The sequence below is a fragment of the Nannospalax galili genome, unplaced genomic scaffold, assembly GCF_000622305.1.
Source record: "Nannospalax galili isolate Female #2095 unplaced genomic scaffold, S.galili_v1.0 scaffold131, whole genome shotgun sequence".
Taxonomy (NCBI): Eukaryota; Metazoa; Chordata; class Mammalia; order Rodentia; family Spalacidae; genus Nannospalax; species Nannospalax galili.
In genome coordinates this window covers 4607804-4614590 of record NW_008332088.1, presented here as the reverse complement: position 1 = coordinate 4614590, position 6787 = coordinate 4607804, and positions in this window count along the sequence as shown.

Genomic DNA, 6787 nt, shown 5'->3' with positions numbered 1-6787 from the left:
TATATATATGTGTGCTCTTATGAAATTATATTGGCCCCTTTAATCTTTGGTTATACTTCCCTTTTGGGTGTTTAAGGACATACCATTGGACCAGATAAACTGATTTGTTTTTACTCTTGAGGTCGTTTGAGGATCTGTTCCTCAGGGGTCCCGTGGGCTTGGGAAGAGGCCCTGGCTCCTTTCTTTTACCAGTTCCATCTATGTGAAGATAAGTCAAAGGTCCTGCTCGACCATTGTTGGCTTCTCTTGGAAGCATGGAGGAAATGATTCCTCTGTGTTGACCCTCCTCTTTATAGACTGGGCACTGGTTCAAGTCCATCTGGTGGGGTCTCCTTGGCCTCCTTGATCAAGAGGTCAGATGACCCACCACCATTACAGGACATTTTGCGAGATGCTCATGATCCCTGGGAACTAATCGACCTAGGAGGGCAAGGAGCAAAAAGTGTCCTTTGTGTCCCTCTGACCCAATTAGTATAGATCTCAAGGTATGTCTGTTAAACATACAAGAAGGCTAGTTCCACCATTCTGGCATTTTTAATTGCTGTGTGTCATGCAGACAAATCTTGGGTAATGATCAGTTGGTCTCAAATAAACCTTATCTAGAGATATATTTCTTGATCTGTTATGTATAATTTGTCAGTAGATTGTACGAATAATATGTTTCCCTCTGGTTTTCGTGACTAGCTAGGCATTGTTTCTCTCTTGTATCATCTCACCCCTCTATCATGGTTTTCCCACTTAAGGTGCCCCCACTTCCCCCCCTTTCTTCCTTACTAATACCCTTTCTCCTACGATCCTACCTCTGTTGAGCTCCTTCTTAATTTCATAGTGCTGGAAGATGCTGTATACACTACCAGAAAGAAAAATAATCAACCCACCTGTCAATCTGGTGAACTATGACAACAACAGGGCTACAAGGTATGCCCACTGGAGCGATACTGGTGCAGAAATTATTGGAGTACACAAACACTTCTAGTTGGATTCATGTTTCATTTCCTAGATGGAGCCCATGCCTAACATTGATATCAGACCTGGAACAGGTTATAGGACAAGTGAGAGCCTAATACTAGTTACCTGCTAAATACATTTAGTATTAACCTGAATCCTAATGACTTTATGTTATACCCATAGATTAATGCATCTTTCAATTCTCATCTTATGCAATAGGTGGTAATTGACACAGAAAGTCACAAATAACAACAGGCAAAGAACAAGAGGCTACATGGTGCTTATCCGTGGGTAGGATACCTTTATCAAACTACTGCCTCACAAGGATAAGGGATCTTAGCAGAAGAGTGGACAGAGGGCTTGTAAGAGTGACAGGAGATGGATGACCACAAAAAGTAGTTTTCCAGAGAGCTGTCAGTTACTCATATGAATGTGTAGCAACAGTGACAGCATGTGCAAACCCCATGTAATCTCAAACAGACACAATCCCATTATAGGTGTGGAAAACTGGGTAAGAAACAGTAACACTACCAGAAGATTTAATGGCAAGAGATGGCTGTTGGGAGGAGGAAAGTCAATTTCTTTTAATGGTATGAATCTGATTGGTTACCCAGGATTTCCAGTGAATGACCCCACATTGAATGACATTTGGGAGCCTGAAATATCTCTCTCTCTCTCTCTCTCTCTCTCTCTCATATATATATATATATATATATATGAGAGAGAGAGAGATTGCAATCAATTATGCTGAGTTGGTATGGGGTTGGTGTGGATAAGGGAGGGGATCTAAATATGATCAAAATATATTTTGTTAAAATTGCAAAATTAAGAAATAAAATTCAAGACTAATATCGCAAAAGTGCAATAATAATATTTTTTACCCTAAGAGAAAAAAAATGTTATTCTTATATTCTGATTACTAGTCTGGAAAATACGTCAAGTAAATCATGATAGATTTCTGTTTTATTAATTTTTTTCTTTGTAAATCAGTATAAAGTTTTATTAGGCAGATGTCATTTATGATATTATGCATCTTTTGGCATGTCTCTATGTGAGTATGCCTCATGTAAATGGAATACAAATGTTTTCTAATTTGAGAAAATAGTGCTTAGGACAAGAAAGATATACAAAGTTATTCAATATGTACCTTAAAGGATAAAAGTCATTTTCTATCTTCCAGTGCTTTTTATTTATATTTTTACTGAATTTTGGTTCATTTCATACAAAACATCTTAATCATCTACATAACCCTTCATCCATCTACTCTCCCCCATATCCCTTTCTGTTGAATTTCATGCATCCTGTAATTTATATTAAGGCCTATGGAGTCAAGTTAGTGTACCCAGATGTTCCTTAGTGCAAGTTCATTCCCTGGAGTCTAATCAGCCTATAAAGAGTCACTTCCTTAAAGAAAATCAGCTCTCTCTTACACAGAGATAATCAGCTTCCAGTAGTTCTTCAGCCAATGTTGGAGCCTGCTGTCAATTTCTCCGGTTCTATGCTGGGGTTTTGTCTGCTTTAGTTTGCATGTGTCTTGTGCATATTGAAACCATTGCTGTAGGTTCTTATGAGAAAGGTCCCAGGATCCTGTAAGACTGTTTCCATATGGTCATTAAGAAAATAATTTAAACAAAACTATTGATGTTAGACAGCAAATTATAATACAATTTGTCAAGATTTGATTTTGCAAAAATAAATAAATCTTAAAAATAAATTTCAGAAAATTCACTCTTAGTTCTGACTGTGAATTCTATATTACAATTCAATGGGAAATCGTGTTAGTTTTGATGATTCATTCTTAATTATTATGAAAATTTAAGTAAAGTCTATGAATTTTTAGATATAATTTTGACAAATAAAAGCATCATGATTTTCATCAATTTTTAAAGAAAAGTATTTCTGAAGTTGAATCAAGAATTGAATTGTTTTTATTCTTAGACAATTTCCAGTAAATTTTACAATCCACTTGCAGGTCTTTTGAAAAAAAAATCTTTGAAAATGTGCTTTAACAAAGTAGCTACAGTTGTTGAACAAAATAGTAAATATTTGACTTCAGAATATAGCCATATATATACATATATAAGAAAATTTTAAAACAGGAAAAAACTTAATGTCTCTGGTTAGGACTCCTATATTAAAACTCATCTACTCATGGTCAGGGACCATTGTGGAAGAGGGGGCAGGAAGATTGTAAGAGCCAAGGTTGGTGCATGACCATAAGGAAACAGTTGGCACCTCTGGGAACTTGCTCTTATGAACTTGCAGAAGTGGTGGCAGCATGCACAGATGAATGCTGACTCAATCAGTCAAAAACCCCGTGGATAACTGGGGAAATGGGTAGTCAGCTCCATCCTTAGCTGAGAAACTACTGACAACTGATTATTACCAAGTGTGGGAGAATAGGTCTTCTTTAAGGGAGTGACTCTAGATATGCTGACTAGACTCCAGTGATGAACTTGAATGATGAGAAATCTGGGTACAAATCCTTCACCAAATATAGGCCTTAACATACATGACTGAATGAATGAAGTTCCTGGGAGGCTATGGGGGACACAAATGGGAAAGTTGTCTAAATTCAATTAATATCTATTATATGAATGCACAAACCTCAATAAAATATTAAAAAATAAAGTAATATACTTATATAAAAACACAAAATTTTGATCAGATTAAACAGTGTTCCTTATGATTTTTGAAAATTTTATCCTTAGGAGATTATGGATTGCCATTGCCATTTGTCTGAGAATTAGTCACACAAGAATAAGGTGCTGGTCATAATTTTTAACCTTTTACAGAGCATCCACAGACCAAAACTTTGTCAGGTATTGTATATGTCTCACCTCTAATTTATGTACCTCTACTTTATTCATTAAATAACTAATATCTCCTGAGCATGTGCTACTTGGTAAATTGTGTATTAGTTATTAAAAATTAAAGAGGTACAATATCATGACTTCTTCCTTATGGAATGTCTGTCTTAGATTCAGTGACCAAAAAAATAGAGAAGTGTCCATAATATTGTTAACATTGGTTGTAAAGTACTACAAAAGACATCATATGTCTTTATTTTTAAAATTAAGAAATTTCTCTCTATATAGATAGATGATATATATATATATATATAGAGAGAGATTTCTGCTACTTGCACTCAAATATTTAATTGTTACTCATAATTTTAAATGTGTCCAAAATCCATGTCTATAAGCAGATATATTTATGCTGTGAAGCTCAGTCCACTGGGCATGACATGGCTGATTCCATGTTGAACTCAGAGCATGTGTGATTATGTACACAAAACCCTCACAAGATCTGAAATATTCGCATTCCTCTCAGAGGCAAAGAAAGGCCGAGGAGGCAGTTGAGGCAGTGTAAGAGAGGATCACACAGGCTACAAATGAGGCTGTAAACCAGGTCTGTCCCTAAAGTAAGATACAAAAGCAGATAATTCCTAAGGCAGGAGGATATTTTTATTTGATGATACAGCATCTATAAGATGTTCTTACTTCCTTATATAATTATTAACTTATGCTCCTGTGAATAACCACAGGTAAATTAATTTGTTAACAAACTAGACTTGAATGGAATAGTCATTGATTTATCATGGGTTTCCATTCAGGGATAAGAAAAATTTTGTTCCTAGCTCTCCAGGAAAAGTTAACAAAACAAATTCTAAATGTAGGTGTTGATAATCCTCTTACTTAGGAGTCTAGAAAGGAATTTTTAAAATAATTACAGAGATAAACTTAATAGTATAGCAATCTTTGGGGATAATAAGGATGACAAGTTTTGTAAATATCCTTTCTGACTTTCTCATGAAATTCTCTCCTTTGGTTATTTTTCTTATATCATAAATATATGGCCTGTAGATCATCTTTTTACCAGGACAGATGGTGAAACTTTAGCCACGTTGAGACAAAACCTGAGGTAAAAACCATTGAACTCTGACAATGAACCAATGAAACAGCCATAGAACACATGTAAATAAATTAGCTGAGTCCATTATGAAATCAAAACTGGACAGTAGACTGAGTTTGTCACATAGATTGCAGTATGTACATCTCTAATTTAAACATGTATACTGGTTTATTTTTTAAATATAAAAATATATACTAAAGTATTAAACATCCTTAAAGGTAACTATCACAAAAGATACATTGGTATTAGTGTTTAATATTTTAAAACATGAATCAAACTTTAAACAGGGAAAACAATTAGCATACATAATTTTTCTCTAGTCTTGGTAAGTATAGTCTAATAGATGCTGGTAAAATCATTTTTTAGGTTTAGAATTTTTTACCTACTTTTAGTTCGATATCAAAACTGATGAGCAAGCATCTGGGGATGGAGCCCAGTGACACTGTGCTTTCTCATGAGCTGTAGGATCCTGAGTTCAATTCTCAGCATAGAGAAAAATGCAGAAATGATGGCAGAGAGGAGAAAATGCCTTCCTGCCCATTACCCAAGTTTTATTCTCCTGTTGTCTTATTTAGAAAATTTGTATTATGTGGGGGCTGGAAGGATGGCTCAGCGGTTGAAATCACTGAATGTTCTTGCAGAAGATCGGGGATCAAATTCCAGCAACCACATTGCAGCTAACAACTATCTGTAACTCCAGTTCCAGGGGATCCGACAGCCTCTTCTGTCCTCCGTGGATATTGCACAACACAAATTCACTTACTTACCTACAATTAGGCAATACATGCATACACATAAAAATAATAAATAATGTATAAAAAAAGAAAATTTGTATTATTTTGCATAAATCAAAGACTAGCAAAACTTGGTACAAACATCAGAACTCTACCAACAGAAGATTCATGTAAGCATAGGAAAATTTATATGTATACATACATATTAATATTATTTTGCATTATTTTAATTTTTAACATTTTTCATAATCCATTAAATTTTTATACCCTTTTTACAGAGGTAAATATTGATAAGAGTTGAAATGATGGCATAATGCAAACAAAGCAGCCTCTTTCCGTTTTACGTTACCTGATTACATTCTAAAATTGAGATTTCCTTCACATATCATTCTGATCTGAAAAGTACCTAAAATGTGGGAAAAATTTAATGACAGGATCAAATAGTTAGGAGAAGTTAATGCATATTTGCATGATATTTATTAATCTTTTCCCTTAAATCTATACAACATAGGATATAATTATGAAAAAGTGAACTAAGGTGACAAAAATTAATTTGAAGCACTATAAGAAGTTTTGACTTTCTTAGTGAAAACCTCTGAGCCATCTTTCCAATCCCAAAAACAAATATTTTCTTAAATGGATGTATTTGGTTATATCAAATCAGCATTAGTTATTTGGTACTGCTCCAGTGTCCTAATTAGAAAATAACTTTTATTTTAATTATGTCCATTTCACTTTCATCACATCCAACCAGATTCACCACCCTTCAGTATCCACCAAACTTTGAGGACTCGTTTTATTAAACCAGTGGAGTTCAATTTGTGCTGCCCATAAAATGTTGGGTATGTGGCCATCCACTGCTGTATGGTCAACCTATTAGGATCAACACTCATAATGAAAACTAACTATTCTTCCCCCAGGAGATACCAGTTGTCAATAGATCTTCAGCTAGGCATAGAATTTCCTGCCTATCTCTCCCCTCTATATACTGGAAGATTTTCTTCACTGAGCTTGTGAGTCTTTGGCATGCTGTCCCAATTGCTGAAATTTCATATGTATAAATATCCTGATGTACAAAAGGACATGGTTCTCCACTCTTCATAACTAGCAGGGTTAGTTTTTTCTCAGGAGCATATTTAGGGAAAAGTCTTCTGAAATTTTTGCAGCAAGTGTAGAATTATATCTATATA